Source organism: Scyliorhinus canicula, chromosome 20, assembly GCF_902713615.1.
Source record: "Scyliorhinus canicula chromosome 20, sScyCan1.1, whole genome shotgun sequence".
Taxonomy (NCBI): Eukaryota; Metazoa; Chordata; class Chondrichthyes; order Carcharhiniformes; family Scyliorhinidae; genus Scyliorhinus; species Scyliorhinus canicula.
The window spans coordinates 46247834-46273032 of NC_052165.1; the positions used below are offsets into that span (position 1 = coordinate 46247834).

General features: G+C 46.9%; 1 protein-coding gene across 1 annotated transcript in view; it reads right to left on the reverse strand.

Moving 5' to 3' along the window:
- The window catches only part of syt1a (synaptotagmin Ia), a 622829-nt gene that overhangs the window by 364509 nt on the left and 233121 nt on the right, over positions 1–25199 (reverse strand). The window contains 1 exon segment of the mRNA XM_038780004.1: positions 18996–19038. The gene's annotated coding sequence lies outside the window, so the exon portion shown is untranslated.

Consider the following 25199-nt stretch of genomic DNA (forward strand, 5'->3'; position numbering starts at 1 on the left):
GACCCATCGAGTCTGCTCTGCCATTCAATCATGGCTGATATTTTTCTCATCCCCAGTCCCCTGCCTTCTCCCCACGACCTCTGATCCCCTTATTAATCAAGAACCTATCTATCTCTGTCTTGAAGACACACAGTGATTTGGCCTCCACGGCCTTCTGCGGCAAAATGTTCCACAGATTCACCACCCTTTGGCTGAAGAAATTCCTCCCCATCTCAGCTTTAAAGGATCATCCCTTTAGTCTGACGTTGTGCCCTCTGAAAGGTTAACTCTGTTTCTCTCTCCACTGCTTGACCGGCTGAGTATTTCTACCATCTTTTGTTTTTATTTCAGATTTCCAGCATTAGCAGGATTTCGTTTTCGTGCTTGATTCTTAATTGCCCTTTGAAGTGGCTTGGTGTTTAGTTGTATCAAATCACTACAGCAGTTTAAGAGGAAGACCCACCACTACTCTCTCAAGACAAATAAATGCTAGTCTTCCCAGTGACGTACATAGCCAGAGGGTGAATAAAGAAGTGACACCAAAACATTTTCCTGAAACTACAATATTTTCTTTGAAGCAGTTTGACTTTTGCCTGTTGGAACTTATTCAGAGGATGGCTCCTAGCTGTGTCTGTTTTGCTTGTGTTGCCTCCTACAGAGAGTGTAGAAAGAAGATGAGCTGATAATTGATGAGTTGCTTGGCTATATCATCTACTGGCATTGTCCTCACCCTGAGGTCCAAGGCTGTCTTCATGCGGAGATTCACTTTGTAGAAAAAAAAAAGCTAGACGTTGCGTAGACAAAGTCACTCTGAATACTTATTTTCCCCATTTGAAAATGAGAATTGAGTTGATGGAGAGGTGACTGACTTTAATGTGGCTCAGGATCAGTGTGTGTGTGTGGGGGAAATCATCCGCAAATTGGTGAGGAACTGATGCACACTTGATTTTGACCGCCATTTTCCTCACCCACCCCATCCCCATCAAGTCTCATTATCACATGACTGCATGCACAAATGTCCAATGCCACTGAGAAAAATGACGTAGGTGGTGAGTGGGATTGTAATTTCTCAGGGCTGTAGGCCATCTCTTGTAAACCTGGGAAATGGCCCTGAGCTAGATAATTAAAGTGGAGGAGGAGGTAAAATAGGGGAATGTGTTGCTGGTGACAGAGTTTAGGAGGTGAAGTCCAGAGCAGAGGAGCCTCAAGGTACCCTCACGAGATTTCATGGAGAACTGCTCCACCTGCACTCACGGGGAACCTTTGAGAAGATATTAATCATTTGGCCTGCTCACTGGCATTTCTGGTACTGTATGTGACTTGTAGATTTGTGGATTAAACCCACAATGTGGTGCAATTGTAAATGATTATGCTATGTCAGCATTTGGTTTTGTTGTTGGAAATCCAGTTTCTAGCTGAAAAAGCTTGAGATCCATGTAATCTATTTTCCTGGAACTTGGAGGGCTGCATGATCAGAATTGTCACCATCAGATAACACTTTAAAATGAAGTCTTATCAGCTCTCTCAGGTGGGTTAAAAGCTCCTGAGACACCATTTCGAAGAAGAGCAGAGGATTTCTCCCCAGTGTCCCAGCCAATATTTATCCCACGTTCAACATCATTTAAAACAGATTAAGCTGTTCCAGTACAGCTACAACACTGGCAACTACCCGGCAATATGGAAAATTGTCCAGGTATGTCCTGTACAGGACAAATGCAACTCATTCAATTGCTGGCCCACCAGTCTACTTGCCATCATCAGCAAAGTGATGGAAGGAGTCATCAACAATGCTAACAAGCGGCACTTACTCGGCAATATTCTGCTCATGGACGCTCAGTTTGGGTGTTGTCAGGGTAACTTAGCTCCTGACCTCATTATAGCCTTGGTTCAAATATGGACAAAAGAGTTGAATGCCAGAGATGAGGGGAGAGTGACTGCTCTTAACATCAAGTTAGAATTTGACCGATTATGGCATCAAGGAGCCCCAGCTAAACCGGAGTCAATGGGAATCAGGGGGAAAACTCTCCACTGGTTGGAGTGATACCTGACACAAAGGAAGATGTTTGTGGTGGTTAGTGGTCAATCATCTCAGCTCCAAAACATCACTGCAGGAGTTCCTCAGGGTAGTGTCTGCTCATCAATGACCTACCTTACATCATAATGTCAGCAGTGGAGATGTTTGTCGATGACTGCACAATGTTCAGCACCATTCACGACTCCTTAGATAATGAAGCAGTCCATGTCCAAAAGCAGCCAGACCTGGACAATATCCAAGCTTGAGCTGACAAGTGACAAGGTACATTCATGCCCACAAGTGCCAGGCAATGACTATCTCCTACAAGGGAGGATCTAACCATTGCCCCTGGACATTCAATGGAATTACCATAGCTGACTTTCACAAACAACATCTTAGGGGCTGCCATTGATCAGAATCTGAACTGGATTAGCCATATTAATACTGTAGCTACCAGACCGGGTTACAGGCTAGGAATTCTATGGCGAGTAACTCACCTCCTGACCCTGCACACCAACCAACCAACCCCCCCCCCCCCCCCCCCCCCAAGTCTGTCCACCAACTACAAGGCACAAGTCAGGTGTGTCTGGATGAGTGCAGCTCCAACAACTCTCAAGAAGCTCAACACCATCCAGGACGAAGCAGCCTGCATGTTTGCTACCCCTCCCACAAACATTCAATCCCTCCACCACTGACAAGCAGCGGCAACTGTGTGTACCATCTTTAAGATGGACTGCAGGAACTCACCAAGGTGCCTTAGGCAGCACCATTCAAACCCACAACCACTACCATCTAGGACAAAAGCAGCAGATACCTGGAGGTTCCCGTCCAAGTCACTTACCACCCCGACTTGGAAATATATATTCACTGTCGCTCAGTGAAAATCCTGAAACCCTCTCCCTAACAGCACGGTGGGTGTACTTACACTTCAGGAATGCGGCAGTTCAAGAAGACAATTCACCACTATCTTCTGAAGGGCAATTAGTTATGGGCAATAAAAGTTGGCCCAATCAGCGACGCCCATATTCCATAAATTTATTTAATAAACCTGGTCGTAAATTTTATCCTGTTTGTGTGCAAATTGATTGCCGTGTTTCCTATGTTACAACTGTGACTACACTTCAAAAAGTATGGGCGGAATTCTCCGCTCCATCGATAAATCGGGAAGGCCGTCGTGAACTCGCCCGGGTTTCACGACGGCCTCGGAGGCCGCTCCTCTCACCTTATTCACCCCCACCCGGGGGGCTAGGAGCGGCGCTCCGTAACTCTCGGCCGCCGGGCCTTGACGCTTGCACCAAGGCGGCGCGCCGAGAATGACGCGACGGCGGCGCCTAAGTGACGTCAGCCGCGCATGCGCAGGTTGGCCGGCTCCAACCCGCGCATGCGCGGCTGACGTCACGACGGCTGTCAGCTCAAACCCGCGCATGCGCGGTTGCCGTCTTCCCCTCCGTTGCCCCTCAAGAAGTGGCGGCTTGATCTTGCGGGGCAGCGGAGGGGAAAGAGTGCGTCGCTTTGAGACGCCGGCTCGTCAATCGGTGGGCACCGATCACGGGCCAGTCCCCTCCCGAGCACGGCCGTGGTGCTCACTCCCCTCTCCGCCCCCCCACAAGCTTCAAACGGGCCTTTGGTGCCCATGTTCACGACGGCAGCGACCAGGTGTAGTTGCCGCCGTCGTGAACCGGTCGCGAACGGCAGGCCGCTCGGCCCATCCGGGCCTGAGAATTGCCCGTCGCCGTGAAAAACGGCAAGCGGCGATTCTTCCGAGCGGGGGGTGGGAGAATCACGGGGGGCGCCAGGGGGGCGTGTCGTGAGTCACCCGGCCCTCCCGCGATTCTCCCACCCGGCGTGGGGAGCGGAGAATCGCGCCCTATATTTATTAACTGTAAAACATTTGGGAAAGCTCTAAACCCATGAAAGACATTGTTGAAATACAAGTTCCCTCTTTCAAAGAACTGGATTAAAATACTTGTTTACATGGAGGAAGAATCAAACTGGTTGAGCCAAATGGCCTGTTTGTATGTTGTAAGAACTACATATTGTTAGGGAATGCAATAGGCGCCCGCACCTGAAAAATGTCACTCAAACAATTGGCTTCACCTCATTATACTGTTCCTGACACAGATCTCACCAGGCAACCCAAACTCTGTAGCATGTGTTCATCATCATGAATATTTATTAAAATATTATACAAGTATGAGAAAAGCTTTGATGTGTAATTAATAGTCAATTAAAATATGCAAATGAAATCATGTAAAAGTTAAATTGCTGACTCTGTTTAATGTATCTTTGGGGAAAATGTTGTTTAGTGATTGTTGTCTTCAGTGAACCAGTTAATCCACCGAACGGAAACAAACATAAAAGATCCGGCCTAGATTTAAATAAAGATTACCCATGGAACATGGGAATCTCAACCATTAAAGCTTAACAATGTATTTTTGACTTTACCTGATGAAAGTACCAGGAAGCTGCAATCTTTTTGCACTGAAGTAGGCTGGTCACATCTGTACATTCATTGAAGTGCCACTACCAACACGTGCCCTCCTTCATTCCTCTTGGTACCTTGCCAGATTACTAAAAGTGAATCTCCCGCCATCTCCTCCTCCAACACTTGATAAAGAACCTTGGGCGGGATTCTTCGTAAAACGGCGGGGCAGGCAACTCTGGCGCGAAGGAGTGCCGTGAACCACATCGGCGTCGGGCCACCCTAATGGTGCGGAATCCTCCGCACCTTCAGGGGCAAGGCCGGCAGCAGAGTGGTTTGCGCCGCGCCAGCAGGCGCGGAAGGGGTTTGACGCCAAGCCAACTGGCGGCGAAGGGCCTCCACCGGCCAGCGCGAGTTGGCGCATGTGCGGGAGCGATCCCAGTGCATGCGCAGGAGGGTTCTTCTTCGCACCGGTCATCGCGGACTGTTACACCGGCCAGCGCGGAGGAATAGAGCACCCCCATGGCACAGGCCCGCCCGCGGATCGGTGGGCTCCGATCGCGGGCCAGGCCACCATGGGGGCAACCCCTGCGCCCCCACAAGGACCCCGGAGGCCACCCGCGGAGTCAGGTTCCGCCGGTAAGTATCTGCCGTAACATACGCCAGCGAGACCCACCGAAAACGGGCGGCCACTCGGCACATCGCATGCCGGAGAATCGGCGGGGGGGGGGGCTGCCATACCCCGGCGACGTAGAATTCGGCAGACGGCGGGAGCGGGATTTACGCCGCCGCCCCCCCCCCCCCGGCGATTCTCCGACCCAGCGGGGGGGGGTGACAGAATCCCACTCCTTTTCTCTGTTGCTTCAATTAGTTTATCCAATAAGTTCATCAGTATTTATCAGCCTATCTGGGCCAGTAAACAAACTTGAATTTATAGAATGCCTTTCATGAGGTGATGGGGACCAATCTTTTTGAAAAATAGAAGATCTCGAGGGTACTTGACAGGGTAGATGTGAGTGGGTGTTTCCCCTCATGGGGGAATCTAGAAATAGGGGCCACAATTTACAAAAAAGGAGTCTCCCAATTTAAGGCCGAGATGAGGGTGGCATGGTGGCACAGGGCAGCATGGTGGCACAGGGAAGCAGGATGGCACAGGGCAGCAGGATGGCACAGGGCAGCAGGATGGCACAGTGGTTATCCCTGCTGCCTCACAGCACCAGGGACCTGCGTTTGATTCTGACCTTGGGTGACTGTCTGTGCGGAGTTTGCACATTCTTTCTGTGTCTGCGTGGGTTTCCTCTGGGTGCTCCGGTTTCCTCCCACTGTCTAAAGATAAGCAGGTTAGGTGGATTGGCCATGCTAAATTGCCCTTAGATGAAGTTGCAGGGATATGGTGGGGAATTGGGCCGAAGTAAGGTTCATTCTTTCCTGATAAGTACATCCTGTATTGCTGGTACCATTCTTGTGAGTTATTTTTGCAACCTCTCTGGAGCCTCGATATCTGTTTTTATAGTTCAGTGACCAAGACTGTATGCAGAATTCCAAGCGTGGCCTCACCGAGCATTGATACAGGTTTAGCATAAGTGGCAAGTTTGGGAAATGTCAAGTTTCTGTCATGATAGGAAGATATTAAGAACTTGGGTCCAGAGATGGGCAGGTCCAAAATGTAGCAGGAAATTTAAGTTAAACAGACCATAGGAAAATACTGTTAGCCTGGACTCGAAGGGATACGCCCACACATGGCTGAGTCACATGGTCCCATTTAGACTTAAACTCGTTAGGAAATGTATAAAATGCATCAGATGATTCGCCCAAGATTCATTGTCTTTTGGGACATTTCTGAATGACCAGCCATTATCCTATTACAGAGTATGTTGACCCATTTGTCCATCAATGGAAGGTAGCTGCACATGAATGGCATAGCTCGGCGCGATTCTCCGCTCCCCAGGTCGGGTGGGAGAATTGTGGGAGGGCCGCTCTGGCACCCCCGCGATTCTCCCACCCCCCCAAAATGGCGTGCCGCGTTTTGCGACACGCCGCTCAGAGAATCGTCGGTCGTCGTTTTTCATGGCGACCGGCAATTCTCCGGCTCGGATGGGCCAAGCGACCTGATGTTCCCGACCTGTTCACGCCAGCGGCAACCACACCTGGTCACTGCCGGCGTGAACAGCACGCGAAAGGTAAGTGTGGGGCCTGTGGGGGGCAGAGAGAAGAACGAGCACCACGGGCGGTGCCCACCGATCGTCGGGCCGGCGTCTCTAAGAGACGCCCTCTTTCCCCTCCGCCGCCCCGCAAGATCAAACCGCCATGTCTTGCGGGGCAGCGGAAGGGAAGATGGCAACCTGCGCATGCGCGGCTGATGTCACTTAGGCGCCGCCGGCCGCGTCATTCTCGGTGCGCCACTTTGACGCAGCTCCTAGCCCCCCCCCCCCCCCCCCTGGGGGGAGGGGGGGAGAATAGGGGGCGAGGAGTGGCCTCCAATGCCGGCATGAAACACTTCGGATTTCACGCCGGCGTCGGCCGTTGCAGAGAATTTCGCCCCTGGTCTTTTGTGTAAGTGGGAGTGGGCAATCAATCAGTCCAATTACAATCTGTTCCAGCCTGGACATTCCAGAGGAGGACCTTTGTTTGAAGGACTGCGCGGAGCTTAGAGAGAGAGAGAATCAATTTTGAGCAGAGGAGGATGTGAACAGCCATGAGGCAGGTCATGAAATCAGCCACACTGGAAAGGATGTAAGTAGCCACCGAGAGGTCATGAAAAAAGCCACAGTGTGAAAGTTTTGGAAAATGGTTCTGAACGCATGTCCCTAACAGAAGAAAGATTGCTTTCTAAATGCAAGTAGTGCCTTGGCCTGTATGTGTAAGTAGAATGAGAGCTGTATTTTCATGAAAAGTGATGTTTAATGGGAACTAACTAGTGTTAAGGTTAAGAAACTATATGTAATCTGTTAGTGTTAGAACTGTGAAGTAAAAGTTTAAATGTAGTTTTCTTTTCTTTTGTTTTAATGAAGTTATGTTTATAACGTAACCAAGCCCTTTTTCTTACATTATCTCTTCTCGAACAAATTGATCCTTCTGTCCAGTCTTAAAACTAAAAAACATTACATGTCTGATTCAGTACATTAGTCATTGCTGAGGGCTGACCAGGCGCCCGTAACAGTTCTAGTCTCACCAAGAGTAGAATACACTTGGGGCAGGACAGTAGTACAAGTGATTAGCACTGTGGCTTTACAGCGCCAGGGCCCCAGGTTCGATTCCCTACTGGGTCACTGTCTGTGCGGAGTTTGCACGTTCTCCCGTGTCTTCATGGGTTTCCTCCGGGTGCTCCGGTTTCCTCCCACAGTCCAAAGACATGCGGATTAGGTGAATTGGCCATGATAAATTGCCCTTAATGACCAAAAAGGGTAAGATGGGGTACTGGGTTACGGGGATAGGGTGGAAGTGAGGGCTTAAGTGGGTTGGTGCAGACTCGATGGGCCGAATGGCCTCCTTCTGCACAGTATGTTCTATGTTCGATTAGAACATATGTTGTGGCATGGAATGACTGGGTCGAATAACCTGTTTCTGTGATGTACACTCATGTGATCTTTTCCTGACGTGTGAAACTCTCTCAGCCAAGGCAGGGTGTAAATATTGAGAGTAGCTTAAAGTGAGGAAAAATAGGTAATGACATTTCTTTGCGATGGATGGCCTGTGCAGTCAAGTGAATATTGATGTATGATCTCTAATACCAAGGCAACTGTCCAATACTGAGACAGGTTTTGAGAATGGCCTGGATATGTGGAGGAGGGGAAGTGTTCTCTCAGTGTTTTCACCATGTTGTGCTGGAGAACAGCTGGTCTCTGCAGGGCCTTCTCTCTAATAACCTGACAAATGTATCATGCAAATATTTCATCCCTTTGCACGTCACTACATATAGTTACGCCAAACTGTGCCACCTGGGAGTGAACTAGCTTGAAAATGAGGAGAAGGGTAAAGAAGAATAAATCAACCCTTTGCCAAGATTTTCTGATGGTCGGTGCATCACGTCCATGCATTCCCCACCTCAGTAGTTAAGCAAAGGGTGGATATTGAGGCTCAATTACATTTACAGACGATGGACAGCAAAATAAGATGCAAGAGGGACGCTGATTCTTAAAGGGTGGTCAGTGTTTATGAAATTATGAGTCTGAGAGATAGAGTAAGGAATGTTAACAGGTTTAAACAAGGTGCTAGAGTGGTTTTACCCCACAAATGGGATTCAGGATCATTAAAAATGCACTTAGGGGGACACTCTGAGAAGGTGGACTGGCAGGACTAACGGTCTTCTCCTGCCTGAAACTGTGACTATCCATCAACTTAAAATCCATGAAGAAGTTCATATTGAAGAGAATAGCATTTCTATGGATAGAATGTATGACACAGGAACAGTTAGTTCTTCCAACCAAGACAACATAATAAAAATTTTTTTTTACCAGTTTTGTTGTGGCTAGTATTACTTCAAACGCATCAGTATTCTCTGTCTTAATTGCTACCTGTTGGAGTGAGTTCAACATTCTAATCGCTCTCTGGGTGAAGAGATTTCTCCTGAATTCCCCTATTGGATTTAATAGTGACTATCATTGGGGGAGATAATGGCCTAGTGGTAATGCTTCTATGCTGGAAATCCAGAGACCCTGGGGAAGTGGGTCCGAATGCCACCTTAACAGGTGGAATTTAAATTCAACTAAATCTGAAATATAAAAACTAGTCTGGTAACCATGACAACTATCACTGATTGTTGTAAAAACTGATCTGGTTCACTAATGTCCGTTAAGGAAAGAAATCTGCCGCCAGAATCCCATCTAGCCTACATGGGCAGCACGGTAGCACAGTGGTTAGATTGTTGCCTCACAGCACCAGGGTTCCAGGTTTGATTCCCGGCTTGGGTCACTGTCTGCTCGAAGTCTGCACATTCTCCCTGTGTCTGTGTGGGTTTGATCGGTTGCTCCGGTTTCCTCCCACAAGTCCCGAAAGACGTGCTGTTCGATGAATTGGACATTCTGAATTCTCCCTCTGTGTACCCGAACAGGTGCCAGAATGTGCTGACTAGGGGCTTTTCACAGTAACCATTGCAGTGTTAATGTAAGCCTATTTGAGACAATAATGATTATTATTATTTAACTCCAGACCTACAATATGGTTGACTCTTATCTGCCCTCTAAAATAGCTCAGCACGCCACTCTGTTCAAGGGCAATTATGGATAGGCAACAAATACTGGCCTTGCTAGCGATACCCACATACCAGGAATGTATAAAGAGAAATCTTATACTCATGGCTTCTTTTAAAAAAAATAAATTTAGAGTACCCAATTATTTTTTCCAATTAAGGGGCAATTTAGAATGGCCAATCTACCTATCCTGCACATCTTTGGGTTGTGGGGGTGAAACCCATGCAGACACGGGGAGAATGTGCAAACTCCACACGGACAGTGACCCAGGGCTGGGATTCGAACCCAGGTCCTCAGCGTCGTAGGCAGCAATGCTAACCACTGTGCCACCGTGCTGCCCTATTCATGGCTTCTTTAAGGTGAATTCTCTGATTGGATCTCAAGCTGACTCATTACTGTGACTACACATTGTACAATTGAATCTGATGGCAATTGTATTGAATATAACTTCTGGTAAACAATTCTATTGACATATAATGTTATTTCATTTTGTATCTGACTTGTAAGCAGCCTGATTTTTCTCACTGTGATTGGTTAATTAAGTGGGAGGCATTTAGGGGGGATCGGGGTAAGGAGGATTTTTTGCCCCTAACAGGATTTGCCCACTAATTCCAATGGACAAAACATTGTCTATGGTTTGCTAGGAGTGCAAGCATCACCATTCAAGTTTTCTTTATTGTTTTTTTAAAAAGCAAGTGCCCCGATTTCCCTTGCTAAAGAGAGTTCCTACTGCTCACCTTTGGCCATCCATGCTGACTATTCATTATTACATTTCTCCTTTCTAGATGTTTTCCAGTGTCTCCCTTAGTAAAGAATTCATTATTTTCCTATCGCCAATGTTAAGCTGCCTGGTCTATGATTTGCTGCATATGTTCTGTCCCTCTTCTTAATTATACCAATTATGTTCGTTATATGCCAGTACTCTGACACTACAACTTTTTCTAATGAGTTAATAAATATCTGCAGCAATGCCTCTGCCACCTCTTCTTTATACAGCCAACTGCAAGTTTGTCAGTTTTGCTGATGCTTTTGCAACAAGGAGATCAATTAAAATAGAAGATGTAACAAAAAAAAAGTTACAGAAGCATTGAGATTGGATAAACAATTGGTCAAACCAATGAGATCCAGTAAAGCCGTTGCATATAATGGGGCTACTAACTGTGACCCTGTTGGCAGCCCCATAGGACAGGATTGAAGAATGTCACCTCCTGCTGGGGGGCTCTGCTCCACAAACACTCATTTATAAAACCTGCTTCTGCAAACGCTCGAGATATGGAATCAAATTCAGCAATTCCATGCTCTCAGTGAAGAGCACATCGAATGGGCTTGAATCCCAGAGAGAGCTGATTCTCTGATCTGTGCTTCCCACTTCTCACAGAGAGTTCAGCGGTGTTGAATTCACATTCAACCACACGGAGACCAATGGTAAACTTACCACTTAAAATATCTCGGCAATGCAATTGAAAACGTAATCCATAATGAATATTGATTGTCCTTTTGGAATTCCCTCAAAATGAACCATATCTACCACAGTTCATTTAAAACATGATCCACACAATGTTAATCCACACTCTTCTTCTTCGACGATGACTTGCTTCCAATCCGGTTTGGCAGGAGATGTTTGATGGGGTGGGGGTGGGGGGAGGGGGTGGATGGGTGGGTGGGGGGGTGAGGGGACACTGGATTCTTCACGCTCCTTCCGTTGTTTACGTTTGGCCTTCACGTTCTCCATCCCACGACACACGAGGTGATTGGCACCCTCGCGAATGCTCTTTCTCCAGTTTGTTCATCTCCAATCACATTGCGATCAATTGTACACAGATGCTATCAAAATCAAAAATTTTGATAATAAAGCGACAACTCTACAGATCAAACTCTCATTGCACAGTGTCACCTAGTTCATTGATGGCTTGATTTACATAATAATCGGCTCCACCATCAAGATCGCCGACTTCCGTCTCTGCAATATCATCCACCCCTTCTCTGCCTCAGATTGTCTATTGCTGAAACCCTCACCCATTTGTTTTGTTAGACTTGACTATTCCCATGCCCTATAGACTGACCACCTGACTTAAAGTTTGAGCTCAACCAAACTCTGCTGCCTAAATGCGTGAATTAACTCACACCAAGTTCTATTCACTCCTTACCCCTGTGCTCGCTCACGTGCATTGCAACCCCTCAGTTTTAAAATTGGTTTTCAAATCCCTCTCTGCTTCCTCCTCCAACCCTCCAACCCTTTGAGATTTCAGCTGTCCTTATGGCCTCTTCTGCATCCCCAATTTTAATTGCTCCACAAATGGCAGAAATGCCTTCAGCTTCTTGGGCTTTAAATTTTGGAATTCCCTTCTATAAATGCTCTGCCTCTAGACTTCTCTCTCCTTCTTTAAGATGCTCCTTAAAACCTAACACTGTCTGTGGTAGTCACCACTGATGTATATATTGTATATTGAGAATGTCGATGGAGGTGTTTTGTGGTAAGACCCTGTACAACAGGTACGGCGGTAGTTCCCTCCCTGCTGGCTCCGCCCAGTAGGCGGAGTATAAATATGTGTGCGCCCAGTACCGCAGCCACTTCACCAGCTGCTGTAGGAGGCCACACATCTTTGTGTAATAAAGCCTAGATTGCACCCAACTCTCGTCTTTGTGTAATTGATTGTGCATCAATTTATTACACTAAGTTTTCAGAAGATGGACCTCCACATCAAGCCAGATTGCCTGCAGCTGGATCCACAATCAGACAACGACAAAAAGGACTTTCATCATTGGCTAGCCTGTTTCGAAGCATACATCGGATCTGCGCCTGCCGAAATTCCAGAAGCTCAGAAGATTCAGATCCTCTACACGCGGCTGAGTTCCAACGTTTTTCCACTTATCCAGGACGCGCCGACCTACGCGGAAGCCATGGCGCTACTGAAGGAAAACTACGCTCAGCGGACTAACACCCTCTACGCCAGGCACACCCTCTCGACTCATCGTCAGCTTCCTGGTGAGTCAGTGGAAGATTTATGGCGTGCCCTGATTCCCCTAGTTAGAGACTGTGACTATCAGGCTATCACGGCCACGGAACACTCGAACTTGCTCAAGAGAGACGCTTTTGTCACAGGGATAGGGTCCGATTACACCCGCCAGCGCCTCTTAGAAGGGGCCACGCTCGACCTCGCGGAGACAAAAAAGCTAGCCCTTCGCTTACGGTCGCTTCGCGCAACATTCAGGCCTACACACCCGGCCGCGCGGCCCACCCCTCCTGCGCATCGTGGACTCTGCAGACGGCCGCCCCATTGTGGACCTCACCAGCGACCCCCCCCCCCCCCCCCCCAGCCAACCCCACACCTGTGCCGCGCGGCAGCCAATCAACCCCGGGGGTCCCAAATGTTACTTCTGTGAGCAGCCTAAACACCCCTGACAGCGCTGCCCAGCCCGGAGCGCCCTTTGCAAGGCCTGTGGCAAAAGGGACACTTTGCTGCGGTGTGCCAGGCCCGCGGAGTCGCCGCTATTGTTCCGACTCCCCGCACATGCGACCAGTAGGCGCCGCCATCTTCCCCTCCTCGGACCACGTGCGACCAGTGGATGCCGCCACCTTCCCCTCCTCGGACCACGTGCGGCCCGTGGGCGCCGCCATCTTGTTCTCCCCAGGATCATCGGGCGCCGCCATCATGTCTTCCCCACGACACGTGCGGCCCATGGACGCCGCCATCTTACCAGGACCCATGCCCCCCGGGCACCTCATCGCGTGCCACCATCAACGACCAGCTGCGTCTCGCCTCGGTCACGATTGACCAGTATCGCCCACACAACCTGTCAACTGCTTTCACCAACTTGAAAATCGATGGGCACAAGATCTCCTGTCTGCTGGACTCCAGGAGCACTGAGAGCTTCATTCATCCCGATACGGTAAGGCGCTGCTCCTCATCGTGGTACACCCTCGTCAACCAGAGAATCTCCCTGGCCTCCGGGTCCCACTCCGTGGCCACTCTCACCATCCAGGGCGTGGAGTTCAGCAGCTTCCGCCTCTACGTCCTCCCCAACCTCTGCACTGCCCTGCTACTCGGCCTGGACTTCCAGTGCAACCTCCAGAGCCTAACTCAAATTCGGCGGGCCCATACCACCCCTTACTGTGTGCGGCCTTGCGACCCTAAAGGTCGACCCACCTTCCCTATTTGCAAACTTAACTCCGAATTGCAAACCCGTCTCCACCAGGAGCAGACGGTACAGCGCCCAGGACAGGACCTTCATCAGGTCCGAAGTCCAGCGACTGCTTCGGGAAGGCATTATCGATTTTGTATCGCCCCGGTAAGCTCAACGAGCCCCCCCGATGCCCTATCCCGAGGTACATGTGCCAGCGCACAAGTGGACCGACTCTGGACTCTGCGCGACAACCTCTGTCACCCGGGGGTCACACGTGTTTACCATTTCATCAAGGCTCGCAATCTGCCCTACTCCATTGAGGAAGTCAGGGCTATCAGCAAAGACTGCCAGGTCTGCGCGGAGTGTAAACCGCACTTTAACCGGCCACACCATGCGTGCCTGGTGAAGGCCTCCTGCCCCTTTGAACGCCTCAGCGTGGACTTCAAAGGGCCCCTCTCCTCCATCGACCGTAACACATACTTCCTCAGTGTGGTCGACGAGTATTCCAGATTCCCCTTCGCCATCCCATGCCCCGACATGACGTCCGCCAGTCATCAAAGCCCTCAACACCACCTTCGCTCTGTTCGGCTTCCCCGCCTACGTCCACAGCGACAGGGGATCCTCATCCATGAGCGATGAGCTGCCTCAGTTCCTGCTCAACAGGGGCAAGCAGGACGACCAGCTATAACCCCCGGGGAAATGGACTGGTGGAGAGGGAGAATGGGACAGTCTGGAGGGCTGTCCAGCTGGCCAGAAATCTCAGGAGGCCCTTCCCGACACCCTGCACTCCATTTGGTCGCTCCTGTGCACCGCAACTAATGAAACGCCCCATGAACATCTCTTTGCCTTCCCTAGGAAGTCCACCTCCGGGGTGTCGCTCCCGACTTGGCTCGCAGCTCCGGGACCCGTATGATTAGGGATAGTCAGCATGGTTTTGTGAAGGGTAGGTCATGCCTCACAAACCTTATCGAGTTCTTTGAGAAGGTGACTGAACAGGTAGACGAGGGTAGAGCAGTTGATGTGGTGTATATGGATTTCAGTAAAGCGTTTGATAAGGTTCCCCACGGTCGGCTATTGCAGAAAATACGGAGGCTGGGGATTGAGGGTGATTTAGAGATGTGGATCAGAAATTGGCTAGTTGAAAGAAGACAGAGAGTGGTAGTTGATGGGAAATGTTCAGAATGGAGTTCAGTTACGAGTGGTGTACCACAAGGATCTGTTCTGGGGCCGTTGCTGTTTGTCATTTTTATAAATGACCTAGAGGAGGGCGCAGAAGGATGGGTGAGTAAATTTGCAGACGACACTAAAGTCGGTGGAGTTGTAGACAGTGCGGAAGGATGTTGCAGGTTACAGAGGGACATAGATAAGCTGCAGAGCTGGGCTGAGAGGTGGCAAATGGAGTTTAATGTGGAGAAGTGTGAGGTGATTCACTTTGGAAAGAATAACAGGAATGCGGAATATTTGGCTAATGGTAAAATTCTTGGTAGTGTGGATGAGCAGAGGGATCTCGGTGTCCATGTACATAGATCCCTGAAAGTTGCCACCCAGGTTGATAGGGTTGTGAAGAAGGCCTATGGGGTGTTAGCCTTTATTGGTAGAGGGATTGAGTTCCGGAGCCATGAGGTCATGTTGCAGTTGTATAAAACTCTGGTACGGCCGCATTTGGAGTATTGCGTACAGTTCTGGTCGCCTCATTATGGGAAGGACGTGGAAGCTTTGGAACGGGTGCAGAGGAGATTTACCAGGATGTTGCCTGGTATGGAGGGATAATCTTATGAGGAAAGGCTGATGGACTTGAGGTTGTTTTCGTTAGAGAGAAGGTTAAGAGGTGACTTAATAGAGGCATACAAAATGATCAGAGGGTTAGATAGGGTGGACAGTGAGAGCCTTCTCCCGTGGATGGAGGTGGCTAGCACGAGGGGACATGGCCTTAAATTGAGGGGTAATACATATAGGACAGAGGTCAGAGGTGGGTTTTTTACGCAAAGAGTGGTGAGGCCGTGGAATGCCCTACCTGCAACAGTAGTGAACTCGCCAACATTGAGGGCATTTAAAAGTTAATTGGATAAGCATATGGATGATAAGGGCATAATGTAGGTTAGATGGCCTTTAGTTTTTTTTCCATGTCGATGCAACATCGAGGGCCGAAGGGCCTGTACTGCGCTGTATCGTTCTATGTTCCTCCGTAAACACGTACAACTCCACAAGGCGGACCCGTTGGTTGAGAGGGTACAGCTACTTCACGCCAACCCACAGTATGCCTACTACGCTGACGGCCACCAAGATACTGTCTCCCTCAGGGACCTGGCACCAGCTGGTTCCCCACCCCCCCCCCCCCGACCCGGCGCCACCCTCCCCTCCCCCCAGCGCACCCCACCACAGTCCCCGCCTCAGGACAAGCCGTCCTCCCCTTGCCCACACCCAAGTATGAAGAGGATTCCGACACGCTCCCGGAGTCGCCAAAGCCCAAACCGACACCGGAATCACCGCCAGCACTGCGGCGCTCCCGACGGCAGATCAAGTCTCCGAACCGACTTAATCTGTAACATGACCTGGACTTTTAAAACCCCATCCCTCTGTACATAATTTTCCCCTCCACCCTGCTGGACTCAATTTTTTTTGCTCTCTGTACTTTGAAAAGTCTACCTGTATATAGTTCTCCACCACCCCCACCAGACTCAATCTTAACAGGGGGTGAATGTGGCAGTCACCACTGATATATATATTGTATATTGAGGATGTTTTGTGGTAAGACCCTGTACTACAGGTACGGGGTAGTTCCCTGCCTGCTGGCTCCGCCCAGTAGGTGGAGAATAAATATGTGTACTCCCAGTACTACAGCCACTTTGCCAGCTGCTGTAAGAGGCCCACATCTTAGCGTAATAAAGCCTCGATGGCATCCGTCTCTCGTCTGTGTGTAATTGATCATGCATCACTATCCTAATATTACCTTTTGTAACTTGGTGTTAAATTTTCTTTGACGATGTTCCCATGAAGTACCTTAGAGTGTTTTACTATGATCTTTAAATTGCTTCTTAAGTGAATTCTTTCAACATGACAAACCTCCCTTCTGTCACATTTTAACTAAATAAAGTTCAGCTTAGCCACACAACCAGTTTCGCAAAGCAATGAGAAGAATTAAAGAAACAAAAGAACTTGCATTTGTCCAGTGCCTGACAGCCTCAGGGCATCCCAAAGTGCATTGCAATGTGACTACTGCAGCAATGTCAAACCTGACAAATAATTTGTGCACAGCAAGCTCCCACAAATAAAAAAGTGACAATTGGCTAGGTAATCTTGTTTTTAAGTGACATTCGTTGCAACATCTTTTGCATCCACTTGAGATGACAGACTGGATTTGATATTTAATTCAAACAACAGCATTCCATCTGTCCTGCATTGACCAATGTCAGTCCATATTTTGTCGTCAAGTCTCTTGACATGGGACTGAACCATCTGACACAAAGGCAGTTTGCTACCCTCTGAGCCATAGCTATCCCTGTGATTAGAGATCACTTTCATTAGAATTCAAAGACCTATTATTTCCAAAAAGCTTTACATATAAGTGAGCAGGGGGCTGTATCCTAGCCTCTAATCTTTTTCCACTAATGATTAAGAGATAAAGCTACGCACAGATCCACTCTGTATACATCAGCTGATGATAGTTCCAGTAATCACTTTAATACGAGGTTGCAGAGTTTTCGCTGTCTTGTTAATGTTATCTTGCTGCCTACATCTGTCCAAACAGGTTCTGAAAAAGCTTTCAGTGAATGGAATGCAAATAATGGGAGATAGTTAGACAGAATTCTCCTGATTGCTTCATTCCATAAAGTGGAGGGTGTCGCTGAGATTATCTTCAGGAATCATCGAAAGAGATTATGGGATGAATGGATCACAATCCGCTCTGACAAAATGAAAAGAAGTAATTGACAATTCTCAGCTGCATTGTTTCAGGGGCGCAGGGAGCAGAGAGGAGGTTAAGAAGAGATGTGATAGAACAATTCAAAATCATTAATTGTTTTGATTGAGTAAACAAGGAGAAATGTTTGTACTAGTAATGAGAGGACACAGATTTCAGATACTTGGCAAAATAGCAAGAGGTGAGATGGGAAAATATTTTACGATGCAGTGAGTTGTCATGATTGGTAGTGCACTGCCTTAAACTCTGGTGGATCAAAATTCAACAGAGGGCGCGATCTACCGGCCGCATCCCGCTGAAATCGGAGCGGGAAGCAGCCAGTGAATGGCGGGAGAGACCTCCCCTAAGCTTCCTGACGGCCAGTGCGCCTCGCGAGATCTAACCAGCACCCGGCGTCTATTGGCTTTCCCAGGGAGATGCCAGCCGGGTGCCGTTTAGTATTGGTCCACACAAACGTGGACCAGGCAGAACGGCACCTGGGGGTCTCCCAGGTCATTGGACAGGGACAGGGCAGGGTGACACCCTGACTCGTACCTGGCACTAGGGCACCTTGCCACCCTAGCAATGCCAAGATACTTGGGTGGCACTGCCAGACTGTCAGGAGCATTGAACAGTGCCAGGTTGGCAGTGCCAGGTGCCAAGGTGCCAGGGTGGCACTGCCAAGGGTCAGGACCTGAGGGGGTCCATGCCCAGCGAGTGGAGCTCCTCAGTGCACAAAATGGGGCTATGTGAGGGCTCAGCCATGCATTTCATGTTGAGGCCCCCTATCTAACGCCGTATTATAGTGTTGTGTTTCTTGGCTTTGTGAGCGCCAGGAAACACACAGCTAAGTGCTCTCGCTATGGGACTTTGTTCCCATTAGTTAAATCGCACCCTATATTTTTACTTCCCTTTAAACCAATTAAGGAGGCAACTCCATAATCACAGCATTCTGATGGGACAACACCTCTGGTAGGAAATGTAGATCAGACAAGGTCTAAAATGTTAGCTCCGCAATCCTCTGATTCAGATTCCCTGCCAAAATAGCTCCCGATGGAAAATCCCAACACCAATGATGTTTTGTGGGCTCTGCCAGAAAACAGATTAATTCAGCAATTATGCCAAAAAGACAGAGGGAAGTGGAAGAGAAATTGTTTATACAGTGAGTTGTCGTGATCTGGAATACACTGCCTGAAAGCAGATTCAACAATAACTTTCAACAGAAAATTGCACAAAAAAGGTAAAGAACAAGGAAGTGGGTGTTATTGCGTTGCTTTTTCAAAGAGACGTAATATTACTATATGATTGTATGTTAGTCAAATCCATTTTATACATTTGGAAATATAACGTAATTCACTTTATACTTACAGTGACGGCTTCAATAATTCCTTTATCTTCTTTCCACTCTAACCTATTAAAATAAAATAAAAATATTTCAAGCACCATCTCTAGGTCTCTAAAGGTTTTATTATTGCACTGGTAACCAATTTTATTAAGGAATGATTTGTTCTTGTACCATGGAACGTGGCTATCATGGAACATGATAGGATTAATTAACCTCACAGTGAAGATGTCCCAAGGTAGCATCGGTCTTAATATGATTGAATTTTACGTTCAGCTTGAGAGAGAGAAGAGTGGGTCTAAGACTCGTATTTTAAAGTTAAACAAGGGCAATTATAAGGGCATGAAAACAGAGTTAGCGAAAGTAAACTCACAAATTCAGTTCAGAAATAGGTCTACAGAGATGCAGTGGCAGACATTTAAAGGAATATTTCAGAATACATAGAATAGACACATTCCAAAAAGAGAAAAAATCCAAGAGCAAGACCCACCATTCATTGTTCAATAAAAAAAGGTAAAGATAGTATCAAACTAAGCAGATACTTTTGCAAAGTTGGGTGATAAGTCAGAAGAACGGACAGAATATACAAAACAGCAAAGGATGAGCAAAAAATGTATTAAGAAAAAATAAGTATGAGAGAAAGAGATCTGGAAATGCAAAGACAGGTAGTAAGAGTCTCTATAGATAATCAAAAAAGAAAAGAGTTAACAAAGCAAGCATTGTTCTGATAGAAAGTCAGTCTGGGCAATTAATAATGGAAAATAAAGAGATGGCAGATGAATTGAACCAGGTATTTTGCATCAAAAACAGAAAATACTGGATAATCTCAGCAGGTCTGACAGACTCTGTGGCGAGAGAAAAGGAAGATAAGTTTAGAGTCTGGATGACTCTTTGCATTCCTCTTCATTATGGAGATTACAAGCAACATCCCAGAAATAGCTGCAAATCAAGGACCGGAAGAGAGGGGAAAAAAATCAAGTAAATTACAATCACCAGGGAAGTTGTAATTGAGCAAACTGTTGAAACTATGAGCTGACAAGTCCCCGGGTCCTGTTGGACATTATCTTAGGATTTTAAATATGTGGCTAGTGAGAAAGTTGATGCGTTTGTTTTAATTTTCCAAAATTCCCTAGATGTGGGGTATTAGATTGGAAAATTGTGAATGTAACTCCTTTACTCAAAAAGGGAGGGTGTCAGAAAGCAGGAAACTACAGGCTAGTTAGCTTAACATCTGTCAAAGGGAAAATGTCAGAAGCTATCATTAAAGATATTATAGCAGGATATTTGAATAAATTCAAGGTAATCAAGGCAGAGTCAACGTGGTTTTGTGAAAATAAATCGAATGTAACCAATTTATTAGAGTCCTATGAAGAAGTAACACATGCTGTGAATAAAGGGGAACCAGTGACTGTACTATACTTAGATTTACAGAAGACATTTGATGAGGTGCCACATCAAAGATTATTGTGGAAAATAAAATCTCACCGTACAGAGGGTCACATATCTTCATGGATGGAAGATTAGCTGCCAAACAGGAAACAGAAAGGAGGCTGAAAAGGTAATTTACGGTTGGCAAGATGTGGAGAGTCGTGTGCCACAGGGATCAGTGCTGGGGCCTCAATAATTGACAATTTATATAAATTACTTGGATGGATGGACCAAAGAATACCGTCCTCAATGTAAATTCATATATTCATTTTGTTATTTTATATGGTTAACTGTAGAACTTGCATTCAGTACATCCCCATGCATATTATAGCCAATTGTGTCTTTTGAAGCACAGTCATTAATGTAATGTAGGAAACATGGCAGTCAATTTGTGAACAGCAAGCTCCCACAAAAAGCAATGAAATAAACTACTTGATCATTACTTTTTAAATTAATGTCTGTTGGGAGATAAATGTTGGCCGGGACACGGGGAAGTGCACTACTGTTTTCAAAACAGAAAATGCTGGGAAAACCCAGCAGGTCTGGCAGCACCTGCGGGGAGGGAAACAGTGTTAAAGTTTTGAGTCCGCATGACTCTTCTTCAGAGCTAAAGAGAGGGAGAAATGTGACAGAATATTTACTGTACAAGAGCGGGTGGAGTAGCTGCAATAGAGTAGAGGGTCAATGATTGGTGAGAGCTGGGAGAGACGGCAACAAAGATGTGTATGTCAGGAGCACAGAGAAGTGTTAATGGCGCGTGAAGGACTATAGAAGGAGCGGTAGAAAGTGTTAATCGGAGAACAATGTCCCTGCTCAGAAAGTAAAACATAAGATCAAGTGAAGACGGCCCAATGGGGGTGAGGGTTTGGAAAAATGTTTTTCCCCTTTTTTTGAATGAAAAAAATGGGTCAAGGTGGAGTCTAAAGTTGTTGAACTCAATTTGAGTAGTGAGGCTGGAAGGATTGGAAGATGAGGCGCTGCGCCTCCACTTTGTGTTGGGCTTAACTGTAACATTTCAGCAGGCCTAGGATGGACATGTCAGCATGAGAGCAAGATGCTGAGTGAAAATGGCAAGCGACAGGAAAGTTGGGATCTTGCTCGCAGACTGTGCGAAGGTGTTCCCCAAAGCGCTCACCCAGCCTGCATTTAGTCTCCACAATCTAGGGACTATCACATTGAGAGGAGCGAATACAGTAGACCAAAGTGACGGGGGCGTGCAAGTGAAATATTGCATCACCTTGAAGGTGGACTTGCAGCTGGACAGGGTGGTGAAGAAGGCATTCAGCATGCTAGGTTTTATTGGGCAGAATATTGAATACAGGAGTTGGGACGTCCTGTTGAAGTTGTACAAGACATTGGTAAGACCACATATCGGAAGGATATTGTTAAACTAGAAAGAGTGCAGAAGATATTTACAAGGATACTACCAGGACTTGATGGTCTGAATTATAAGGAGAGGCTGGATAGGCTGGGACTTCTTTCCCTGGAGCGTAGGTGGCTTAGGGGTGAACTTATAGAGGTCTATAAAATAATGAAGAGCATAGATAAGGTAGATAGTCAACATCTTTTCCCAAAGGTGGAGGAGTCTCGAACTAGAGGGCATAAAGTTAAGGTAAGAGCGGAGAGATACAAAAGAGACCAGAGGGTAGTGAGCATCTGGAATGAGCTGCCAGAGGCAGTAGTAGAGGTGGGTACAATTTTTTCTTTTAAAAAACAGTTAGACAGTTACATGGGCAGGGTGGGCATATAGGGATATGGGCCAAATGCGGGCAAGTGGGACCCGCTTAGTGATTGAAACTGGGCGGCATGGACTAGCTGGGCCAAAGGGCCTGTTTCCAGCTGTAAACATCTATGACTTAAAAGGAATGTCTGGGACCTTGACTGATTGCAAGGGAATGTGCCATGGAAAGGGGGTGAAGAATAAGGGTTGATGTAAGAGTGGACAATGATGAAACGGAGGGAGCAGTCCCTGAAAATACTGATGGAGGGGGAGGGGGTGAGGGGGAAATATGTTTTGTGATAACATCATGCTGGATTTGGTGGAAATGGCGGAGTCTAGTGGGGTGAAAAGCACGGACAAGAAAGACCCTTTCATGGTTCTGGGAGGGAGAGGAAGAGATGAGGGTAGTGGTGTGAGAAGTGGGTCAGACCCAGTTGAGTGCCCTATCATCCATGGGGTGGGAACCTCTGTTAAGAAAAAAGGCACACATGTTAGAAATGCTGTTTTCAAAGGCGGCGTCATCTGAACAGTTGCGATGGCCCCTGGGGACCATTGCTGTTGTTCCTGCTGTGCAATCTTTTAGAACCATGTGAGAGAGGAGAGCCTTGTTTTAATGACCCAATCGAAAAACAATGGGCGAGATTTTCTGGTGCCCCAGCAGTGTGTTTTCTAGCAGCTGAGGCGGCTTGCCATTGGCCACCGCCCGGAAACCCACCATAGGACCTTAACGGTGAGGAGGGAGGAGGTAAAGGGGCGGAACCAGACGTTCCCGCTAGCGGGATGGACCAGAAAATCTTGGCCATTGCCTTGGACAGTGCCACACTCTTCTCACTACTGCAATAGAGCGTCAATGTTGATTAAGACCATAAGAAATAGGAACAGGTGTAGACCTTTCGGCTCCTCGAACCTGCTCCGCCATTCAATAGAATCGTGGCTGGTCCGACATTCCTCACGTCCACCTTCCTGCCTTTTCCCCATAACTTTTGATTCCCTTACTGATCAGGAATCTATCTATCTCAGCCTTAAATATACACAAGGACTCTGTCCCCACAGCTCTCTGTGACAAGGAGTTCCAAAGACTCTCAACATTCCGAGAGAAGAAATTCCTGCTCATCTCAGTCTTAAATTGGCACCCCTTTATTCTGAGATTATGCCCTCTGATTCGCCACTCTCCCATGAGGGGAAACATCTTCTCAGCATTTACCCTGTCAAGCCCCTTAAGAATCCTATACGTTGCAATTCTTCTAAATTCGAATGAGAAGTGACCCAACCTGTTTAACCTTTGCTCATAAGACAATCCCTCCTTACCGGGTATCATCATAGTGAACCTTGTCTGAACCATCTACAATGAAGTAATATCTTTCCTGAAATGAGGGGACCAAAACTGCTCACAGTACTCCAGATGTGGTCTCACCAGTACCTTGTACAGTTGCAGCAAGCCTTCCTGACTCTTATACTCTAACCCCTTTGAAACAATGGCCAACATTCCTTTAACCTTCCTGGTTTCCTGCTGCACCTGTGTGCTAACTTGCTGTGTTTTGTGCACAAGTACCCCTAAGTCCCTTTATGTTGCAGTTTTCTGAAGTTTAGGCGCTCAAGTCTCTGGAATAAGACATGGAATCCACAACCTTGTGATACCTTGAAACTAAAAACAAAAAGCAATTTGGGAAGCAAAATAGTGAAGGGTTGGTTGGAGCAAAGGAATCTCCCGATGGCACAGATCGAGAAGAGTTGCTGGACACAAAACTGAGACACCACATCACCTCTCCAGTCAGGAGGGTTTAATTACAGTTGGACAAGTTTACATCGGCAGTTTCCATTCTAAATCTGCAAATCGGAATTAATAATGAAAGAAATAAGTTGAAAAGTGTGACAAATTCCTGACTACAGTAAGTATATACACAAATAAGATCTTAAATATATTTTAAGAAAGTATTTAGTTGACTTCAATATTAGTAACATCATCCCTATTTCTTAAAATTAGATATTATAGGGAAACAAGTCATTTGGCCCAACTAGTCCATGATATGGTTTATACTTCACATGAGCCTCCACCCATCCTGTTACGTCATCTCCAAATCATTTCTATTCCTTTATCCCAAAAGCATTCATCAAATTTCTCCTTAAATGCCTCATGTCAACATTATTAGTACACTAAAAGTCTAAAGGACATTACCAAACAATTGTTTCTTTTCTACTTTGAAGTGTAGAAATGATTGAAAAGCTCACGAAACTCCACTAGCCAATGAGTAAATATTGAAGTTCCAAAGAGGCATGCAGAAGTAGAGGATGTCACAGTGAGAAGCTGCAGATTGAATTCAAACTCTGCATGGGGCTGTGGAAGTTAATTCTGAGATGGTGGGAGGGGTGTAAGCGAAGAATGAATGATAATGTGCTAGTTCGACCAAATTAGTGCCGCGAAGATCCACGTTGATATTTCACAGAATTGTCACGCGTCAGAAGGAGTCCATTTGGCCCATCATGTCTGACCCAGCTCTCCGAACGAGCATTGTGGCTTAGTTCCATTCCCCTATATCGGTGAACATTGTTTTTATTCAAATTATCATCTAATGCCCTCTTGAGTGCTTCGATTGAACCTGCCTCCACCACACTTCCAAACCTTGGTGCACTCCAGGCCTGAACCAATTGCTGTGTGGAAAAGTTTTTTCTCAAATCACATTGGCTTCTTTTCATGATCATTTAAAATCACTGGCCTTTCATTCTTTATTCTTTTACAAGCAGGAAAAGTCTTTCCCTATCTACTCTGTTAAGCTCCCTCATGGTTTTGAACATCTCGATCAAATCCCTCCGCAGTGCCAAATTGTCAGAGAAAAAGTGCTTTCAGAAGAGGCATTAGAGGTGCCACCTGACTCTTACACTGCTAAAGAGCCACTATTTGAAAAGAAGGGAGCTCTCTAAAAGATACACTTACATTGTCCCTTTAGCCAACAGTACCAAATACCAATCAATCAGTTTTACATTTCATTTCTGAAAAATGTTTGTGCACAAGATGGCTGCTGTGGAAAACCACAGAACATTGGGACTGTATTTCAAAGCAATTCCTTCGATATAGAATGGGTGG